Source organism: Pleurodeles waltl, chromosome 2_2 (assembly GCF_031143425.1).
Source record: "Pleurodeles waltl isolate 20211129_DDA chromosome 2_2, aPleWal1.hap1.20221129, whole genome shotgun sequence".
Taxonomy (NCBI): Eukaryota; Metazoa; Chordata; class Amphibia; order Caudata; family Salamandridae; genus Pleurodeles; species Pleurodeles waltl.
Window position 1 is genome coordinate 1104883119 of NC_090439.1, and position 23330 is coordinate 1104906448.

The 23330-nt window shown below is 42.1% G+C and overlaps 1 long non-coding RNA gene across 1 annotated transcript in view; it reads right to left on the reverse strand.

Annotated features, from left to right (window-relative positions):
* Positions 1–18464: 18464 nt before the first annotated feature.
* The window catches only part of LOC138282891 (uncharacterized), a 34715-nt gene continuing 29849 nt past the window's right edge, over positions 18465–23330 (reverse strand). The window contains exon 2 of the long non-coding RNA XR_011201019.1: positions 18465–18659. This is a non-coding gene — a long non-coding RNA (uncharacterized lncRNA). The remainder of the gene's footprint in view (positions 18660–23330) is intronic.

Genomic DNA, 23330 nt, shown 5'->3' on the forward strand with positions numbered 1-23330 from the left:
GCTCATCGGGTTAGTGCGGATGTATCGTACTGCTCATAGGTTCCAATGATAATGAGATCAGTGGGTTAATGTATCCAATGCTGAGATCTGTGTATAGCCTCCAGGCCACCTGCTCTAATCCTTGTAGGACCACTCCCAGCAGTGCACTGACAGTGTGAAAGCTTCAGTCACCATTTCTCACATTTTGCAGATATGTTTTAATGTTACAAACCTGTTGGGTAGAAATTAAAAACTAAACATGCTTAACTATTAGTTGAAAGTATTGGAAATCAAGAAATCTATTGCATTTCGTTGTAGGGGAAATGCCAAAGAAATAGTTACAGGATATTTTGCTCTGTGTTTGCCAGGCTGCTGGCCCTGTAATCACACCCAACTAACTTGTGTCCAGTCCCCCACCAAAGACCCTTCACCCCTCAACACTCAAGATGACAGCTGTTCTACTGTTGTTTTTACACTTCCTGAAATACAAAAGTGTCCATCGGATCCTTTCTTTGCACACTGACACCCTCACACCGCAAACTAGAAAGACTACTCTTCTGCTAATCTCGCCAACTTTTTCATAACTTGGCCAAGATTTCCTCACCTGCTATCAGTACTCTGAATTAAATGACATCCAGCATCGGGTACCAAACAAGGCTCAGAAAATGACACTAAACAGTAGTTATTTTATCAAACCCAATAACCAACATTTACCCTTTTTCATGCCTTCTTGGTTTTATGGTAAGGTTAAAAATTACTGCTGTATCCAAATCCTCCCCCTAACCTTCTTGACGTGGTGTTACTTTCCCAACTCCTCTCTGTATTTCTCCAGTCAAGCAGGGCATAGCTCTGACAAAGGTTTTTTTATGTTTCACCTCCACACACGAGCTTGTGCGCTGTGCTTGCGAAACCTTTTGTTGATAAAAAAAAAGTTTAAAAAGGGGCTTAGAAACCCCTCTTACTTACCTGAATTTGCCATTGACTTGGTCCAATGTCGCTCCAATTTACGTGTTTCTGATTGGCCAGCACATAATCTGCACATTGTCTTCTTCATTTCCTGCTGTCTTGTTTGCCGCTCATTCCTTTGTGTTGCCTCTGGACCAAGTACTCCTTCCGGTCACTTGCTATTAGACAATGGCCAGTGTCCTTCCTTTGGCTACAATGCTGAAGGTATTTATTTTCTTCTTCACTGCGTCGTCTTCTAGGTCTTCTTTCTTCGCTTATGTCTTTTCTGTCTTCTTTCTTCGCTGATGTCTTTTCTGTCTTCTTTCTTCGCTGCAATTCTTCTTTCTTCTTTGCTGCATGGCATTTTCTCTGTCTTCTTTCTTCGCTGCTGTCTTCTTTCTTCTTCGCTGCATGCTGTCTTCTCTGTCTTCTTTCTTTGTTGCCGTCGTCTTTCCTCTTCACTGCATGCTGTCTTCTCTGTCTTCTTTCTTCACTGCCATCTTCTTTCTTCTTCACAGTATACCGTTTCTTCTGTATTCGTTCTTCGCTGTCTTCTTTCTTCATTGCTGTCTTCCATCTTCTTTGCTGCATGCTGTCTTCTTTCTTCACTGCGTCTTCTCTCTTCTTCGCTGCATGCCGTCTTCTCTGTCTTCTTTCTATCTGACTGTATTATAAATACTAGAAAAATGTTATAATAATGTTTGTTTTAATTTTGATAAACCGTTAATAGTTGTTTATGTTGTGATGTATGTTGAATTAATAAACAACAACATAAACAACTATTAATGGTTTATCAAATTTAAAACAAACATTATTATAACATTTTTCTAATATTTTGTAATCCAGTTACATAAAAAGAAAAAAACAAAGGCGAAACCTATTGGATTTGCCAATGCTTGTTATTCTATGTGTAGGAAGCTTGCTCTGTATATACTATATCAAAAGGAGATACAGTGTGCACAGAGTCCAGGGGTTCCCCAGAGGCTTAACAGAGAATAAAGTAGATAATACTAATGCGTTGGTGTGGTAGAGCAGTTAGGCTTATCAGAGGGTAGCCTCTTGGGCAATAAATGAGGCACGCACTCAATGACTAACTCCAGGCCAATTGTTTTTATGTAGCAAAAATATATTTTGTTACTTTATTACTAGAATGGGAAGGACTTTGTTGCAGGTAAGTACAGTTGTCAGTAGGTATCAAGTAGATGTATCAAATGTACTTTGCTTTGTTTTAGCAGATAAAGCAGTTTACAAGTAAGTAGCAATTTTCTATTTCAAAAGTTGATACTGTGCAATTTTCCATAGGAGTCCATAGAATCCTGGGGGGGGAGTAGGTAAGTACACAGCGTACTACTCCAGTCTATGGGATTTAGGATGTCCACTGGCCAAAGTTTAGGCTGACCCCAAACGTGCACCACCAGCAACACGGGGCCGGCGGGGTGCAGAGATCAAAGTTGGCATTGGGTTTGCAATGGACTCCTATGAAGACTGAGGGTGCTTGGAAAAGATCTGCTTGCACGTAAGTACCCGTGTCGTCAGAGAGCAGACCTGGGGGCTATAGGTGAGCACCATGGAGGCACAGGTTAGCACCAAACACACACCCTCGGAGGCACAGGGGCGGCCAGGTGCAGGGTGCAAACACAGGGTCAGGCTCCAGTGCTTCTCAATAGGTGGACTCTGGGGATCACAAAGATGCTGACCTGATCTGGGGGTCGGTTCCAGAAAACCAAAGGCTGAAAAAGGAGGAGGGACGCCTACTGAACGTTGCTGTACCGTCGGTCAGATTCCCCAAGGCAAGGAGGCTGCAGGTGCAGTGGTACCTTTGGGTGTTGGGTATCTTTGTCCAGATTTCTTGCGGTCAGGGGGGTCCTCTGGATTTAGGCTGCAGGTGTCGTTGTGTTGGCCAGGCGGGGTCAACCCAGGGTGGACACAAGGTCAGAATCACCTGGAGACCTGCTCTGGATCAGTGGGCTACCTGGACACAAACCATGGGCTTCGGGTGCAGAGTGAGCAGAATTCGTGGATCTGAGGTAGTTCGGGAATCCTTCTTAGTGTTTCTTGCGGACTGGCCCGCTGTCCTCTGGAGTTCTTGGTCATCTGGTGGGCAGGCAGTCCTATGGGGCTTTGGAGAGGTCGCTGGTCCTGTAGGATGCGTCGCCTTTTGGTAGCAGAGTCCTTAAAGCTGCACAAAGGCCGGTAGGGCTCAGGCCAAGTCAGCTGTCATCTGGAGTCTTCACTGCTGGGGGAGTCAGTTTAGAAGTCCTTCTTCTTTCTTCTTGTCATGAGGTTGCCAGGAATCTCGCCAGTTCACCAGGGTGAGGTTCAAGGGAGCCCTGAAATCCTAGATTTAGGGAAGTTGCAGGGTTCAGAGGGCAGTAGTCAATGGCTACTGGCCTCGGAGATGGCTACAGCCTTCCTGTGCCCACTTCCTCTGGGGAAGGGGGCACACTGTTAACCCTATTGGTCCCTGTCCCCCAAACCAAGTTGGAGGATTCTGCAGAGAGGGGGTCACTTCAGCTCTGGACACCTTAGGGGTCGTCCTAGCTTGAGTGGTCACTCCTCCCTGTTTTACCTAATTTTCCCACTGGACTTGCCGCCAAAAGTGGGGCTTTTTCTGGGGGGGTGAGCACCTCGGCTAGCTGGAGTCCCCTAGGGGACTGTAACAGAAGGCCTGAGCCTTTGAGGCTCAGTGCCAAGTGTTGCAGTTCCTGAAGGGGGAGGTGTGAAGCACCTCCACCCAGAGCTGGATTTGTTTCTGACCCCAGAGAGCACAAGGGCTCTCACCGCATGGGATCAGAAACGTGTCTTTTAGTGGCATGCTGGCACAGACTGGCCAGCCGTACACTAAAGGATTGGTTAAAATACAGGGGGCATCTTTAAGATACCATCTGGGTGCATTGTACAATAAATCCAACACTGGCATTAGTGTGGGTTTATTGTGCTGAGAAGTTTGATACCAAACTTCCCAGCCTTCAGTGAAGCCATCATGGAGCTGTGGAATTCGTAATGACAAACTCCCAGCCCATGTACTTTATATAGCCACACTGCACTTACAATGTCTAAGAATGGACTAAGACATTGTAGGGCCATATTGCTGATGCAGCTATGCCCTTACCTGTGGTATAGTGCCCTCTGCCTTAGGGCTGAAAGGCCTGTTAGAGGGGTGACTTACCTATGCCACAGTCAGTGGCTGGTGGGCATGGCACCTGACAGGGATGCCATGTCGACTTTACCTTTTTCTCCCCACCAGCCCCCACAATCTGCAATGGCAGTGTGCATGTGCTTGGTGAGGGGTCCCTTAGGGTGGCACAAAACATATTGCGGCCCTTAGAGACTCTCCCTGGTCGCAGGGCTCTTGGTACCACTGGTACCTTTTACAAGGAACTTGGCTGTGTGCCAGGGGTGTGCCAATTGTGGGAACAATGTACAGTTTTAGGGAAAGAACACTGGTGCTGAGGCTTGGTTAGCAGAATTCCAGCACACTCTCAGTCAAGTCAGCATCAATACCAGGCAAAAAGTGGGGTGTAACCATGCCAAAAGGGGCCCTTTCCTACTCTTTGTATTTGAGCTTGTGTGGTTTCAATAAAAGGCTGGCTGTTCTGGGAATCCTTGTACTAATGACCTACTCAGCACCCATCTCAAAATCCTTACCATATAGAAAGTTTACAGAATCAAGACCACACTAGTTTTGCTATTCAGCTGCAGTAGTACATTGTGCACAATTATGAATTTGACATGTGTGCCACATAATCTGCAGATTTCAACCAAAATCCTGTTTGTACAATGATTCTAGATTAAATGTTTGAAACTTTTATCTTAAAATATATTTACTTTAAAATATTTTTTTGTGTGACTTACATACTTACTAGTGTAACTTTGGGGATCAAAAAAGCAATTTGCACTTCAGAAAGTCTGCACAGCAGAATGTCTACAACTGTAATTTTGGGATTAGGGATGGGAAAGAGGGCATTACAATTGGATGTTTGCTGATACAGATTTTCCACCAACTTGAAACCTGTATGAGGTATCCACCAGGTATCTAAGACTGTTGTACAATTCCATGACCATTCCTGGGATTGTGTGTGAGTTTGCAAAAAGTCTCCCAATACAGAAAAATTACTGGAAGATATCACTGACATTTGCAACCTTTACATATCTTGAAAACATTTAAAGATTTAAAACCTTAGCCCGGCAGTAACTTTAACTTTGTTCAGTAACTTAAAAGTCATTATTTCAACTGATCAGATTTACTATTCTAACTCCAATTCATTTAGGTACTGACCCAAACCAATGGTAAGATGTGGTAAAGGTAAAAGTTAGAAATTCAGACCTTTTATAAGGTATTTTTTTAAACTATATGCTTCAAGCTCTTTGCTCAATATAAATCTATACTCATTGTCAGTAAGATTAATAGAAATTAGAAATGATTCTACCTCTAAAGAAGTCCCTCATAGACTATTGCCAGCAATAATATGACCCCACATAATTGGCAGCTCATTCAAGTCCTGCAGGATGATCCATTTAATTTAACCAGCAAGTATCTCTTTAATATTTAAAATAATGCAACTACACTACCACAATTGTTCTTGTTGGTAGTCATTAACTCATCAACGGCCACCCTGTTTAAAGGCACAATAGTTTATGCACTTATGAAATCATAATCACATATTATGTACTTCAGCATTATAGTTGTTCATATATCACTGTCTACCAATATATTTTATATCAAATATGGATGTCATTTCTTATTAATCCGAAATGTCTTTTGGCCTTAATTATGCTTGCTAAGTTTCATGACCGTAGTTAGTACATCCAAAAGCCATTTCATTCAAAGTAGTCCATTTGCACAATTCTGCAATGCGTAACCTGTTAGAAATGGGATTTTAGGAGAATGATGAACTCAGTATTGTATTCATGAATGATATCCTTTCCTGAAGGATGTCTCACCCTTCTGCCAGGAAATGATCATGACACCTGCTCATTAGATACATTTTTGATAAAAATAACTAGGTTCTGTCATATCATTAGGTTCCAAATACTTGTATTGAGGATTAAACATATATATATACTGTACTATGTTTCATATATTTTAGAATCATGGCCTGATTTAGATCTTGGTGGAGGGAATACTCCGTCACAAATGTGATATACTGTCTGCCACGGTGCATATCATATAAGGTCATGCTTATAACAGAAAATTCAAGCTACATGTCCAAAAGTGGAAGGTGTGGCTACCTCACTTGGCAGCAATACCCTTTTATGCCTATAATATATTTGGTAGGTTGAGTATTCACTGCAGAGATTTCAAAGTAATGTGGAAGTCCTCTGGACTACATGTGTCAGGATTTAGACATGACTCAGGTATTGAGTTACCCTCAGGGTTGGAAAGGCCCTATTTCGGGAGTAGGTATGGAAAAGTCAGTACTTAAGGCCTTTCCAAATAAGGAGCAGGTGCCTAGCAACATGCCTAGCAACATGCTGTGTAGTTGCTCGGAGTTTCCGGTTCACATTAACTGGCAACCATTTATCCGTACCTGCATCCTTGTTTCTTGTCTCTTCCAGTCCCATGTGGTTTGGCATCTCTGCTGGTTCCATTCTTAGTGCTTATCTGCCTTTGCCTTGTTTTTCTATTGGTTCCCCAGTTACCATTTTGATTTCTCAGCTTGTAACCTCCAGGTCTTCTGGTGTCCTGGAGTTGCCGCCTGGTATTCTGATCTGATAGCTCATTACAGTACCATCTGCCATTTCGAGGAGTACGCCTCATTCTGTTCTTCAACAGTACCTTAGTCTCTACTAATTGGCTGTATTTTTAATTGTTCTATTTTACTTACATCATAGCTGGCCCTTATTCCCTTGAAGTACCTTGGTATCCCCTGGTAGAAGTCCTTGGCTGCATTTACTGAATGAGATGAATCCCCCTAGAGGGTGAATCCAGTCCACCCTGGATCCTCCGATGGGCTATCATTTCCTGGTACCTCCACACAAGGACTTAAGGACTGCCGGGGCTTTCAGTGGGTGTGACCGCAAGGAATCCAGCAACACGTCACACTTAGGAACCAACTGAGCTGTACTGATAGAGTTTCTCACTGAGTTGACAATATCCAAGTGCTCCTTGGTATTGTAACACACACTCAAAGCTCCCGGCCAGTTCAGTGCACAATGCAGGGCAGTTATTATTGTTAATGTCTGGGTGGGTTGGGGACTGGCCGCACATGTATATGGTGGAAGGAAAGTCAGGTTCTTCCCTAAGAGAAACACAAAGATGATGGAAAGTCTCAGTGTACAGTCAGTCAAAGATAACAATGAGGAGGCAGAGACAAGGCGGCCCCAGCAACTAGCGGGCTGGGAGAGACCACAAAGACATTCTGTTACATGATCCCCAAACTCTAAAGGCAGTATGTGGGGGGTACAGAGGCCTTGAAGGCAGTAGCAATCAGCTACAGTCAGAGGATTAAAAGTCGATCGAGATAGCAAGCATCTACATAAGACCACAGCACAAAATGCACCATAGTGGAGACAAGATGGTCTTGACAAGGGGAGTGGGCATACTGAAAGTCTGCAGGAAGAGGAGCAAGAAACAGCAGATATTTTCCAAGTTAGATCCACAGTCAGAGACCAAAAACCCACCCTGTGTGAAGGAGGTTCTGCTGGTGGTGCAGGACCGTCAGCGACCAACAACCCTCACAGAAAGAGGGTCTGCTGGTGGTGCAGGGCACAAAATCATTGCTGGTACACAAAATGGCCTCCTTGAACATCAAACTTAACCTCTTAGGAACTGATTTCCATAAAATCAGCAACACAGTGGAGCTGAGGGAATGCTCTTTCTCTCAAACATAACACTGAGAATGAAAACTATAACTCGTGCCCTAAGGTAACTATAACTCTCAACCCCGCCATGCATAGATTTTTCATCAAAAAGTTTACTGCAAATATACGTTGATATTATCAATAATGTTATCAAAGATGTCCTGAGTGCTGTAATGTGTGGGGACATAATCTATGAAGTCATTAATAACATGATTGAAACATCTGAAAAAACACCATTCATGACATGACTGTGCATGTAGGGGACGCAAGTTATAGTTACCGTAGGGAGTGAGTGATAGGTGCTTGAGCTAGCTATAACTATAACTGGTGAATTTCTATGGTTTCATTTGTTTAGAATGTGAGCCTAACTATAACATCCCTGCAACCTTTGATTTTTTAAGTGAATGTTTTTTTGTAATGTAAAGTAACATGGCCCCCATCCCCCAAGGCCCTGCCTAAATATTATTATATGTTTTTAAGAGGGGGCCGATCTCGGCCCCGGGGATCCCATCCCTCCGGGCCCAGCCTGAACATATATATTTGTTTTTTTAGCCGAGGCTGTGGGGGAGTGTCCTCCCCCCACACATCTTCTGATCAATGCTCCGGTGAGGTGGTGATCCCCGAGGCTGCAGGGGGGCCTGGTGGCTCTGCACATTTAATGTAGTTAGAGCCCTGGGGAGATGGCGGTGCCCAGGGCTGCGGGGGACCAGAGAGCCCCCTGCATTGAAATATTAAATGCCCACGGGAGCTGGCCCAACCGGGGGCTTGACAGAAAAGAAGCGTGGGAGTCCGCACTTGTTTTCTTTAAAAATGTTTTTCTCAGATTCGTGACCGCATCGCGAATTTGCAGTTTTAGAAATGGGGTCTTTGGTTGGCAGTCAGGTTACCCTCTGTCCAAGCAAGGACCCTCACAATAGTCAGGGTAAAGGAGAATCACCCTCAGTTAACCCCGCTCCCCCCCATTGGTAGCTTGGCACGAGCAGACAGGCTTAACTTCAGACGCAAGGTGTAAAGTATTTGTACCAACACACACAGTAACTCAGGGAAACCACTACAAAATTACACAACACAGGTTTAGAAAAATAGGTAATATTTGTCTAAACAAAACAAGACCAAAATGACAAAAATCCAACATACACAAGTCAAGTTATGAATTAAAAAAAGAATAAGAGTCTTAAATCCTTTAGAAAACAGTGAGAACGTTGTTAGCCTACAAAGGTACCTGGGTAGAATCAAAATAAAGCCGCACAGGCGTCAGAAAAGGCCAGGATGCGTTGATTTCTCACCTGCAAGCGAGAACGTGCATCGTTCCTTCTCGGGTCGGATCGGCGAGCGTTGTTTCTTCTCTCCCGCAAGACAGCGATGTGTTGATACGGACGAGCACCTTGGGTCCGGGCAGGCTTTGTGTTGATTTTCCACGGCCAGTGAAGTTGCGTTGAAATCCGGTCGCACGGTGTCCAGAAACTGTGCTGCGTGGGCGCTTGCGTTGTTAACAGCAGCCACTGCAGGTATTGTGCGTTGTTTCTACAGCCGCGTTGCGACGATCTTTCAGCTGCGATGCAGGTGGAGTGTCGATGTTAGCCGCGAGGCCGACGGCACGTTGTTTTTCAGCCACGAGGCGGGTGGTGCGGTGAAAGTTTCACCGCTCGGCGGTCTTTGCGTGAATTTCTGTCCTTTTCTACCAGCTGCACCTTTCAAGGGCCCAGAGACAGGTTAGGGCACCACTTGGCAGGCAGGACTCTCAGCAGAAAGCCCAAGTGTTGGCAGAGAGATGTCTTTGATGTCCCTGAAACTTCAACAACAGAAGGCAAGCTCAGTTCAAGCCCTTGGATATTCTTCACCAGTGGGAAGTCACATAAAAGACAGTCTTTGTTCTCTCTCAGACAGAAGCAGCTACTGCAGGCCAACCCAGCAAAGCACAAGCACAGTCACAGGCAAAGGGGCAGTACTCCTCCTCCAGCTTCTCCAGCTCTTCTTCTTGGCAGAGGTTCCTCTTGGTTCCAGAGATCTGATTTTCAGGGGTTTTGGGTGCTCTTCTAATACCCCTCTCTGCCTTTGAAGTAGGCCTACTTCAAATAGAAGTCTCTCTTGTTTTCAAGATCCTGCCTTGCACAGGCCAGGCCCCAGACACACACCAGGGGGTTGGAGACTGCATTGTGTGAGGGCAGGCAAAGCCCATTCAGGTGTAAGTGACCACTCCTCCCCTCCCCTCAGCCCAGATGGCCCATCAGGATATGCAGGCTACACCCCAGCTCTCTTTGTGTCACTGTCTAGAGGAGAGGTGCAAACAGCCCAACTGTTAAGCTGACCCAGACAGGGAATCCACAAACAAGCAGAGTCACAGAACGGGTCAAGCAAGAAAATGCCTACTTTCTAAAAGTGGCATTTTCAAACACACAATCTAAAAACCAACTTCACTAAAATATGTATTTTTAAATTGTGAGTTCAGAGATCCCAAACTCCACATGTGTATATGCTCCCAAAGGGAATCTGGGCTTTAATAATATTTAAAGGCAGCCCCCATGTTATCCTATGAGAGAGACAGACCTTGCAACAGTGAAAACTGAATTTGGCAGTATTTCACTGTCAGAACATGTAAAACACATAAGTACATGTCCCACCTTTAACATACACTTCACCTTACCCATGGGGCTACCTAGGGCCTCCATTAGGGGTGCATTACATTTATAAAAAGGGAAGGTTTAGGCCTGGGAAGTGGGTTCACTTGCCAAGTTGAATTGGCAATTTAAAACTGTACACACAGACACTGCAGTGGCAGGTCTGAACCATGTTTACAGAGCTACTCATGTGAGTGGCACAACCAGTGCTGCAGGCCCACTAGTGGCATTTGATTTACAGGCCCTGGGCACATCTAGTGCACTTTACTAGGGACTTACTAGTAAATCAAATATGCCAATCATGGATACGCCAATGTACACATAACATTTATACTGAGAACACTTGCACTTTAGCACTGGTTAGCAGTGGTAAAGTGTCCAGAGCAAAACAAAAACCCAGCAAAAACAGAGTCCAGCACACATCAACAACCTGGGAAGTAGAGGCAAAAAGATAGGGGAGACCATGCCAATGATGCCAAGTCTAACATGCAGCAAAAGTTACAAAAAAGTTATACTCTGGCCCATTTTCTTTATTTTTAATCTTTTTTTCTGGGACTCCACTGGACTCGAGAGCCAACATGGCTGCCAACACTTTGTTGTTGAAGTGTTGGCAGCCAATCAGATCTCAGCACGAGATCGGGAGGGGTTGCAAATCCTTTGCGTCCCTATATATACAAATTTAGATTTTCTTTAATTTCTCTAAAACTACTGAACGGATTTACACCAAATCACAAAAAGGTCGCTTTCTGGACCAAGAGCTACCTTTCTGACACATTTGATGTAATTCCGTCCAGTGGTTAGGCGCTATCGCTGTTCAAAATCCCTATGGAAACATGCATGGGGAAAAAGCATTTTGGGACCACCTTCCCCTTATTCTCAGTCCCTGCTCAATGGATCACCCCAAAACTTTCCAGACAGACGCTGAAGTGAGCGTCGTATTTTCTTGGAAAATTTGTGAAGATTCATCAGATGACGCCAAAGTTATTAGCAAAACAAAAAACACTTTTTCTATAGAAACTAGGTCCTAACTATAACCACCTAGTGGCAACCGCCACTAGGTAATATATATATATCAGATAAGGGCTTAACACAGTGCTGAAACAGCAAAGTCTTAAGGGATTTCCTAAAAATGAGTTAATCAGGGGAATTCTGATGTGTAAATGGAAGAGTGCCATCATTTAGAAGCAAGAAGGGAGGAGGACCAACACCAATTCTGCTTTTAAGGAATCTTGGAACCAAGTGAGAAATTGAGGATCTAAGAGGTCTTGATGCAATATAAGGTTGAACCAAATGTTGCAACAAGCTCAGGCCCTTGTTTCTAAAGGCTCGGAGAGCGAAACATAAAGCTTTTCATTGTATCCTTTTTAAAATAGGAAGCCAATGGAGTTTGACCAGAGAAGCTGACACAGAATAGCGTTTAGGCATCTTAAACAGAAAATCTGCTGCAGCAATTTGGATTGTCAGCAGTCTTCTTCATACAGATTGAGAGGTACCCTGATATAATCAGGGCCACTGGAATTATACGATTGTGTGACAGAGGCAATTTTCACATAAAGATTCGCTATATTTGCCATGTAATCCATCATCTGCTGTATAATCTTCAGATTTTAACAAAAAAATAATTTGTTTCTACCTTAAGCAGTTCAAACTAAAAATGCAGCGACACATGTTGCTTGGGGGTGGAAGGCCCTTTGCAAAGCTGGTCTGGTCACCTTTCTGTGGCTCTTTGCTATAAGTGGTTGTTAAACTGGTACTAATGAGGTGCAACAATTGCCCAGACAGCATTATCAAGTTTAAAAAGGACAAAATAATGAAGTAATACTATTAAAAATTTTGCTGCATTATGGTGCATAATTTGCCTTTTCTTGTCGCAAAATTTACTCAACTCTGCCGCTTAATTTGACCCTCTCCTCCCGCGTAATTCCATTGGCCCTGGATATAATACATTTAGATAGTCAAGGCAAGATGTGACTAAGGCCAGGACTACAGGTCTCTGGGTGGAGTTTGGCAAGATCTCCAGGATCTTTCTAATAGATCTCAAAATGCCAAAGCAGACTGCAGCCCATATCCTTACCTGAGCCTCAAATGAAAATGTGTTGTCTAGCCAGATTCCTAGGTTTTTGTTTACCATTTTTGGCTGAATCTGAGGTCCAAGGCTGTCTGGCCAACACTCTGGAGTCCAGCAATTTGGATTGTTTCCTAGCATCACGACGTCTGTTTTTCCACCATTTAGTTTTAGATAGCGGTTAGTCATCCATGTGGGAACTTCTGTGTGACATGGCTTTAGCTGGGCTGCGTTTGAATGCTGTTCTGGAGCCAAGGAGATGACCAACTGGGTGTCGCCCGCATAATAAACCAAAGTAGGACCAAAAGACTGAACAATGAGCGCTAAAGGATGAACATAGACATTGAGCAGGTCAGACTCAAAGAAGATCCCTGGGTAACTCTGCACGTAAGAGGCAGGGAATCTGAATAGAAGGGCTTCCCGCAGACCTGGAACTCTGATCCTGCAAAAAGAAGGCAAGCCATTTGCAGGCCAACTGTGACCCCTGAATTTAGTAAACTTTCAAGCAAGAATGTGTGAGAAACCGTGTCAAAAGCAGCACTAAGGTCTAACAAGGTCAAAACTGCGGTACCGCCTTGATCGAATGTAAATTTGAGGTCCTCAACCACAGTCAAGAGCACCAACTAAGCACTGTGGCTAGGATGAAATCCTGTCCGGTGTGGATGAAGGAGACAATTCTGCTTCAGGAATTCAGATAGTTTCTTGTTGATGTGCTTCTTGAGAACCTTACCTGAAAAACAGAGAAGTGTAATTGTCTGTGGTTTTCCAGTTGTAAGGAATCAAAAAGTTTTATAACAGTGGTTCGACCATTGCATGTTTCCAGGACTTGGCCACTAATCCAATGGTGTTGGTTCCAATCTACTAGTGACAGAGTGTTTAAGGATTTCCTTTAGGATAGGAAGGACGATCGCTGGGGCCTGATTAATATTATGTGTTATAGCTAGGATTGTGTTTCTATAGGAAATGGCTTTTTTGGTTGCTAATAATTTTGGTGCTGTTTGACAAATTTTCACAATACTTATTAAAAAAAAGTGCTCTTTTTTGCTTAACCCCTTCCTGGAAAGTTCAGGAGTGATCCATCAAGCGGGGCCAAGAAAAAGGTGGGGTGTACCAAAGAGCAAAACCTCCATGCATTTTCTCTAGACTTTTTTTATAAATATAATAGCGCAAAAATGGCTGAACAGAATTAAACCAAATTTGGCAGAAAGCTAGATCCTGGTCCAGAAAGTGTGCTTTTTCTGATTTGGTATAAATCCTTTCAGTTGTTTTTTTTTTTTTTTTTTTAATTAAGGTTAAAAAATATTTATTCATCTGAACGGTTGGGTTTGTAGGGCTCTTGTGAGACTCCCTGGAGCCACCTCGCACCACTTGAGTGAGGGTCTCACAGGAGCAAGCACCACTTGAGTGAGGGTCTCACAGGAGCAAGCTCTCTGATTGGCTCGCCATAAAATGAAAACAAATGTTGCAGCAGCCATTACAGGACTCCGGTTACCTCTGGTTATAAAAAACAATATAAGGGGACAGGGTAGGGATATCCTGCCCCCACTAGCGCTTGTGGGGGAGGTGTCTCCGAGGGACCCCCCTTTGGGGTCAATATTAAAAAAAAATGATGTTGTTGTTGTTTTGTGCAGAGCTGCCACACTGTTTATTTTTTTGTAATTATTATTAGATAAATATTTGGTAAGGGGGGCGTACGTGGGCCCTCCAACTCCCAGAGCCAATTCTGGGCCCAGGGACCCCATCGACCAGGGCCCACTTCATTCATAAGGTAACTATAACTATCACTCAGGTCCATGCCTTGCACTTCTAATTACCCCACATATTATATCACTCATGAAATGATCTATGACACCATTGATAACATGATTGAAACATCTGAAAAAACACCATTCAATGACAAGACTGATCATGGAGGGGCGCACGTTATAGTTACCTCAGGGAATGAGTGGTAGTTACTTAAGATAACTATAACTGGTGAATTTTAGTGGTTTTGTTAGTTTTAAAGGGTTTGTATTAACTGACATTTTAAAGTAACTATAACGTACCTTTAACCTTTGTTTTTTTCAGTGAACAACCAAGTGGGTAATTATAGTTAGGGCCATCTTTACAAAGGAATTTAATTTTTTTGGTTTGCTAATGACTTCGATGCTGTTTGATGAATCTTTACAAAATTTCCCAAAAAGACAGACTCAGCTCTCACCTGGGATTTTGTGGGGGTGATCCATGAAGTGACGGCTGACAAAAAAGGGACCTCTCAAATCAAGCAATTTCCAAAGGGATTTTTGGAACGCACTCCAGTCAAAATGGCAGAGCGGAATTACCCCAAATGTGTCAGAAAGCTAGATCTTGGTCCAAAAAGCATGATTTCTGTGATTTGGTGTAAATCTGCTCAGTAGTTTTGGGGAAATTAAGGTGCAAAAATATTATTTGATAAAAACACATCCACAGAAGTTGCTCAAAAGACATAAAAAAATGGTTGTGGTAAACACATTATCGCTGAGACGGAAACATGACTAATCTGAAAAGTTGAACCACAAGAAACTCAACACATTTTGGGAATGATTTCCCTGGAGACATATATAGAAGTCAAATGTGTGCCTTGGGGTATATGAACGGATACAATAACAAACTATGATTACATACCTTAAAGTACTGGAGGAGTGAGCTGCGAAGTTCGCAGGATGTTCTGAATATGTTTTATATATTGGTCAAATATGGAACAATAGATCAAATAGATGTCTTTGAGAAAACTAATATCTTGGAGAAAAAATAACAAATGATCTAAAAAAAAAAAAAGGAACCTTATCAAACAATGATAAATCATTGGTAGGTATGGATATAATATTTGATAAGCATGAACCATAAACAAAAGAACAAGCATTTGCAATGCAATAGGTCTCGCATTTGTGAAAGATAGAGCTATTGGCTTTATAAATGACCATAGGCCAGATGTATCATCACGGCCCTTTGCGATTCGGAGATAGCGATTATTAAGAAATCGTTATTTCCGACTTGCAAAGTGCCATGCATCACATTTGCGATTCGGTAATAGCGATTTCTTAAAAATCGCAAATGCTATTACCAAATCGCAAATTGCGATACTGGCCCCATTCGCAGCTATGGGCCTGGTGGTCCATATCTGCAAATTTTTTGCATTTCCAAAATTGCGATTTCTGAATCAGAAACCGCAATTTTGGAAATGCAAAACCCCAGGGTGCTGGGGGGCTAAGGCCCCCTCTGCCGCACCCCAGAAAATGTTTGGGGGACATGTAATGTGCACACATGCCAAAAGGGCATGTGTGCTTTACATGTACAATTGAAAAATGCATTTTAAATGCATTTTTTAATTTTGCACATGGTTACCACCAAGTTCAACTTGGTGGTAATTAGCGATTCCTAAATGCCAAAATCGCATTTAGGAATTGCTTCATACATGTGCTAAGAAATCGCAAATAAGGGATCCTTATTTGCGATTTCTAATTTAGAGAGTAGCAATTTGCGACTCTCTAAACAGGGTCGCAATTTTAAGGAATCGCTATTTTAGCGATTCCTTAAAATTGCGTTCAGAATGTATTTCATACATTCTGAACTGGCATTTTGCATTCGCAAACGGGCATTCGCACCGTTTACGAATGCAAAATGCTTTCATACATCTGGCCCCATGTCTTTTACCTATGTGTTTTAGTTTGGAAGGCAGTGGATGTATGCTAGGTGCCACTGCAACCCTCCCAGGCGTGACGCTACAGGAGAGAAGACACAACAAGGCCGCCATCTTGGGAGTGTTTTTGCCTCATTCCTACAGACTGGCTGTGATAGCCTAGAAATGCAACCATTTCTAGTGTGTTTTCCTAAACTTTTATAGCACCAAATAAGCCACAAAGAGGCATCTTTGTGGCATTTAACCTAGGGAATGAGGGGTCAAAAGAGTTAGGAGCAAAGAAAAGGGGGGAGCCATATATTTCTGTGTGTTAAACTTTTAAAGGAATTATTACTCTACATTGGCAATTCCAGCCTAACTTTCAAAAACATTGACTGTATACAAAGATAATAACAGAAGAGACAGCTTAACTGAACAGGAGGCTTCAATATGTGCAGATTGGTGAAATAGAGCTTCTGTGATAGATGGGCCGACAGGATACATTCCAGGAAATGCGACATCTGTGACATTGGGTCAGTTTTTTTAATGGAAATACAGAAGGGTTGGTACTCTGTATTCATTTAAAGCACTGCCTTGGGTTAATAGTCTCATGACAGCCCTCTGCTCAGGACTGGACTCTGTAGAACAGATATGTGTACCTGAATATCCTGGGCATTGATGGTGCTTTTTCAGTGCATGCATTTGTGCACTGGCTGATGGTTTTGAAGTGAGATTTATTTCTGTTGGCTTGGCTACTCAAAATGTGAAGTCTTGGCCTTGCCATCTAGATCACTCAGAGTAGAGCTGGAAGCCTGGATTTGGACGATAGTGTTTTTTCGCCTAGACCAGAGGTGCCCAATGAGGCTCCTACAGGGCTGGTTCATTGGCATTTTGTCAACTATAAAAAGGAGTGAGGGCTGAGAACGGATTGGGGTTGCTTCTCTTCAGGATCCCCCTACCCTTGCCTGTATCAACTCCCTTCCCCATTGCACTCTGGTGTGAAGAAGCATCTAAAAACCCCTTGAATCTGAGAAGAGAGGCTGTGAGGGGTGGATACTCACTGGTATTCCTTCTCCCACCGACACCGTTCATGTGCATCTTGGGTGATTGGTGACGGACTGAAGAACAACACAGAATAAAGTTACTTACCTGCCTCACTCTTATCCCTTTCCCAAGATACTCTGTGCTTTGCCCTTCGCCTGGAAGAGGAACCTTACAACAAACCCACAAACTGTGTATCTAAACCATCCATACAAAAAAACACAATAAACCTCAGCAAATCACGAAACAGTTGTTGGCCTCTCATTTCAAATAACCACAAAGCTGACATGCCAAAACATGGGCTGCCATCTTTAAATGTGTGTGAACGTTAGCAGTATAGAAGTACCATAGTCCCACGATCTCTAACCTGGATCTTGTAGCAACACAAGATAATCAAACCTCGCCATCCAAGATAATCAAGACCTGACCACTTTAAATCAACTGGAAAAAGTGGCTGCTGGCCTTAATGGAATACCAGGTCAAGATGCAAACAAGGTCTGGGCAAAGATTAAAAGAATAACCAATCTTATTGGACACAATATAATTAAAAGGACATTGCACTTCCTCTTAACTCAAGATTCACCCCCCCCCCAATTACCACAATATGTTATTGACACATTTTATGAGGTTGTGTTTAAAGATGTGCAATCACTTTAAAGGTGATGGAATATTAACACATGTCAGTCTTTCCATGGATCGCGGAATTGTAATGCAATCAGTAAAACACGAGTTCACAATTAGAAAGTCACCTGACAAAGAAGGAAATGTAGAGTTACTTAAGAAAACTAGGCATGAGGAGGAAGCTTTACAGAAATAATAAGAACGCTATTAGATGGTCATAAAAAACAAAGACTGTCAGAGCCCACCATTCCAACCAATTGTATCTTCCATTAGAAAAGATCTCAGTTTAAATTAAGTTTTTTGTAACATTTGTAACAGCCTTGTCTTTAATGGTAAAAGACAGCATTGGTTTTCTGACAAAAATTCAAGGAACAGAATGAGGAAAAGATCACATTGTGATCATCTTAGTTGGATGTTCATGTTTCTGAGCATGAAATCAATCAACTTAAAACAGTTGCACAATACTTCATTTTCCAGAATACATATTACCAACATGTCAGCGGCACAGAGATGGCACATTTTGCCCCTTGCTACCTCGCAACAGCAAATTAAAAAAAATACAGCAATCATACTCTGTACGTACTAATACATTTCTCCATCAACATAGAATAGGAAAACCTTTTGATACATCAGGCATGATTTGATTATGTGCTACAAATCATTGATAATCTTTTTTACTGTGGAACAAACTAATAAAGTGACCAAAGAATTATTTAAACATTTAAGTCATATCAAATTGAATTTAAGTTTCACATTTCAAATGAAAAAAACTGGCATTTAATGTTTAGACTTGAAATTACAGGTAAAGGAATGTGGATTACAAATGACAGTCATAAGACAGAATTAGGCAACAGCATGCTGAAAGCTCAGAGCCAGCATTACTTCCATTAAATTGAGTATTCCATTAGGTGATCTGCTTTGCTCCAAAACGAGCTGAAGAACAGCAGCACTGTAATTAAAAGAGGAACAAGGTGTTCAAGAAAGATTTCTCCTCAGATGTTATTCACAGGCAGTAATCAAGGTTGCATTACAACATACAACAAATATTGGATTAATTACATCATACATGAAGTAGAATGAGTAATGGCGAAAAACCTGGAACAATTTACAGGCAGATAGGGATTTTCAAATGATAGCTGCCAGAAGCCTCCAAAAACTTAGCAAAATTAGTTTCTTCTAAAGACATTCTGGTCAGAGTTCTTTACAGTGTATTGCAACTGATTGATTAAGGGGGGACAATACATGCCTTTGATATAAACAATGGTCCCCTTGAAAAAATGGAAACGATTGTGTCTGGATGACCACAGAAGTAAACAAAGAAAACAACTGATAAATATATAACTTGTAAAAGTAACTACACGGTGTGCACACTGGATTGGAACATCCTACGTTGATAGCACCATATTTTTGAACTCCTAGGAGCTATAATAAACTGTGTTTTCCTTTCCGTACAGCAAGACATATGAAAAAAGAATATAACAATGATATTATGAAACTAAAACCTTTGGAATTATTTAATTGAAAAAAGGAAATATTAAGAGGTAATCAGACATTAGATTTAGGAAAAGAGGAGTCATAGAATATCTTGGATGTTACAGCAACATGTCCAAGAGGTTCTAATAAAGACAAAAAAAAACTTCTCCTCGCCTTACATGAATAAGCATAAGAGAGAATAAATTAAATCATGCTCATAAGCCAAAATGAAGATTTTGTGACATTTCATTGTGGAATATTAATAACAAGATTGTCTAATAAATGATTTAAAGAAACTATATATTTATAAAAGTACGAATTAGAAAAAGTACTAGAAGTCTTACTGAGCAAATAAATTAGAGTAATGAAATCAACACCGTGAATCGTCAACCATAAAACATTTGATGTAATCAATCAATTGTGCCTATAAACAACAAATGAAACAGAAATAGGAGTATAACATGAATTACAAATACAAATATCATAATGTGAACAGGATGACTGTGTCCACTTGATCTTCGCTGAATCAGCACCATACTGACATTAAAGGCACAATTAATAAAACACACAAAGGACGGTGGGAGGAATACTTGCAAATAGTCTAAACCACTGGCCACGCTGGGTAGCATTCCAGTGAAGGCTCAGGTGGCACAGACAGCAATGGTCCCATGCCCGGGCATACCAACCCGAGAAGGCCCAACAAACCCAAACTGGTCTAGGGTTGGTTCTTTTTACTTCTGGAGGGGACCTCCCCTGGCAGTTCATGATGCACTGTTCCCATGCAAGCAGGCTCTGTACTGATTTCATAAGGTGGGCCTCTCTCCAGAATGAATGAAAAAGGTGGATTGGAATGCCACCAAGAGTAACTACCAGTGGGTTAGACCATTTACAACCATTCTTCTATTCACTTTTTGAGTGCAAAATGATAACTGGCATAGATGGGCAACACAGAAATATATTTTGTGCAGCTTTCAAGAACTACCAATTGTTTTTTCTCAAACGATGTGACATATAGAGCTAGACATAACTTTACTATAGTTACGATTAATTAAGTGTGATCAGTCTGTTTTCAGAGCATTAGCACACAAGGCAGTAAAGTTTTTTTTTATTTGTGTTTACTACATAGTAAATGCATACAGACAAAAACTCCATGCTGGGTAACAAAATTTGTGGGTGTCAATGGTGGCTACGGTTATTCATGAATAAAGTAAAGATTTGCATGCTGTAGAATGAGTGCATTGGTTTTCCTCAATTATTGAGATTTCCATAATAAATAGGAGGGTGTGTTCCCACCCACGTACACGGATTTGCTTGGACAGTGCGTCTAGTGAATAGGTTATCAAATCACATACAAATTTTCATAATGACAGTCCCAAACAACTCTCACACACTTAATACTTGTCCCTTAGTTAATAAACATTCTGTTCATGACAGGTAAACAAAAAATGAACATTCTAAATCCATTTGAGGTCCATTGTTGGCGGTATCTTGCAGAGGACAGCTTTACAAATCTCTCCCTTTACAGACAAAATGGGTATGTTTCCTAACATATACATTCTTATCTACAAGATGATTGACCTTCGCAGAGTTTGGCGGATGGGATGCTTCATCACAAATGTGGTGGATGTCCCATATGCCATATGAGAAGTGCATTGTAGGCACTTATAATACTGCGGATGGAATATCTGTCACACTTTGATGAAGTAACCTGTCCGTCAAACTAGAAATGGGACCTCAGTATTTTTCTCATCTTTTTTTCGACAGCCAACGAGGCTCCAGTATTTCACCTACTGTTTTCAATTAACATTTCCCTGTTTGAAAAAAAAAACACCAACTTCAGGCAACAGCCCAAGCTAACTGGCATAAGCATGTAGTATAAAAATACTTAAAGGATAACATGTCATATACTGCCTTATACTGCTATTTCAGGATTCTAGCAGTCTGCATACTTTAGACACTTCATCTAGTCCCTTCCTCTCTTAAACCTTTCAGCCTTCCTCTTTAGTTGTGCCTGTCAGTATGAAAGTTGAAAGGTTGAAATTACTAAAAGAAAGGGCCTGCCTTTATGTTTTACTGATGCAGTCAACATTGAAATAGTCCTCTAGGCACTGGTCTCCATTCCTCAAGCACACTTGATGTTTCCAACGAATAGCCCCTTTTCTTCCATTTTACAATTTCTTTGGGGTGGCTTTCATAAAAATCCAGTACTTTCTACTATCAAAGCTCAGTGGTTCACACTTAAAGTGTTCTGTAAGTTTGATGACTTCTTTTGAGGGCAGATTTTTTGGTGGCACACATTTTTAAGAGCTTTTCCACTTCTCACCCCCTTTCTGCTCCAGAGCACCTCCATGTCACCTTCCTTTGGTTCTTAGGCCTTTGCACCTTTCAAGAGTTGAAACACTACATTCTGTAGCTTTGAAATGTCTATATTACAAAGCTTTTTTAAGCAGTAATTGATTTTTTCCAAAGGTTGGATGAGCCATCTGCTTTGCTGTGGTACCCAGTTTCTCTCTATTTTGTGGATGATGGAGTAATTTTGAAGCCAGATCCTTTTTTTCCCCAAAATTAAGTCACTTTTTAAAATCTCATCCAACACATTGTTCCACCTGTCAACTTTCCTTCCCCAGATGAGGAAGGGTTATTAAATTATGTTGATGTTAAACGGGCATTGTCCATTTATCTTGACAGATAGATATCATTAAAAAAATCAGTCTATCGCCTGTGGTAATGCTGGAAGAGGTAAGAAAGCTTCATTAATAAACATTAGCGGATAGATCAAAGAAACAATCTTCTTTGTCTAGGCTGAACAACAGGATCCAGCTCCAGCCAAGGGAGACCGAGAAGACAAATATCTGCATGTTGGGCTGAGTTTCAGGATATTTCTCCAAACACTGCTGCCAAGTTTTCGGTTTGTTTATGTGTGACATTTCCATGGGTTCTGTGAATTTATTTGTGTCATTCAACTGCCAAATGTGTGACCCAGTTTAGTGAGTAAAACCAAGCGGTGAAGAGCATGGAAAGAGGTAAATGGCAATTATAAACAAGCATTTGCAATGCAATGGATGTAAGAGGCTGGCCTGGTTTGTAGGGGTTATACCAGGTCCAGTAACCCCTTATTAGTGAAATGTAGTCAGTGTCTAGAAGCCAGGCTGTCTAGAGGTAGCTGTAGGCTAAGCAGCCAAGGCTGAAGTAGGAGACATGCACAGCTCTTGCAATACCACTGTAGTCACACAGTACTCACACACATGAAAGACAATACTCAGTGTTACCAAAAATAAAGGTACTTTATTTTAGTGACACAATGCCAAAATACTTTGGAAACTATACTCTCTTAGGAGGTAAGTAAATTACACAATATATACACTAGTAACCAAAAACAGGTAATTAAATAGTCAGAAAATAGCGCAAACAGTGAAAATTACAATAGTTTGCAATGGGCCTAGGGGGAGCACAAACCATATACTAAAATAGTGGAATGAGAACGTTGATTTCCCACCTATGCAAGTTTAGTGTGTAGAGGGGTGCTGGGAGTGTATGAAAACACCACAGGTAAGTAAATTACCCCACCCCAGAGCCCAAGAAAGCAGGAGTAAAACACAGCAAGTTTCCTAAAACACACTAGAGGTCGTGATAGAAGATAATGCAAGAACCAGAAGAGACTGCAAGACGCCAACAATGGATTCCTGGACCTGAAGACCAATGGAAGAAGGGAACCCAGTCTAAGAAGCACTGAAGAGTCCAGGGAGAACAGGAGCCCCTGCTAACCTGGATGAAGGTGCAAAAGAAGAACCACCTGTGAGAAGACAAAGTCAGTACTGCACCAAAGAAGAAAGATGCAGGTTCCTGGTTGGTGCTGAAGATGTCCCACGCCAGATGGATGAATGTAGTCTGGTTTGCCTCACTGGATTCCACCAACAAGCCTTGGCTCACGCAAAACACACGGTTGGCAGGAAATGGTACTGCCCAGGATCAGGAGGGACCTAGTGGCCTCTACCCAGGGTGGGGAGATAGAGGGGGCTCTTAGCAACTCAGAGAGCCCTCAGAAGACCAGTCAGCGTGCACAGAAGGCCCACAGCACGGGGACAAAGGAGGTGCAAATGGAGCCCATGCAGCACAACACAAAGGATTCCCACACCGCCGTAGAACC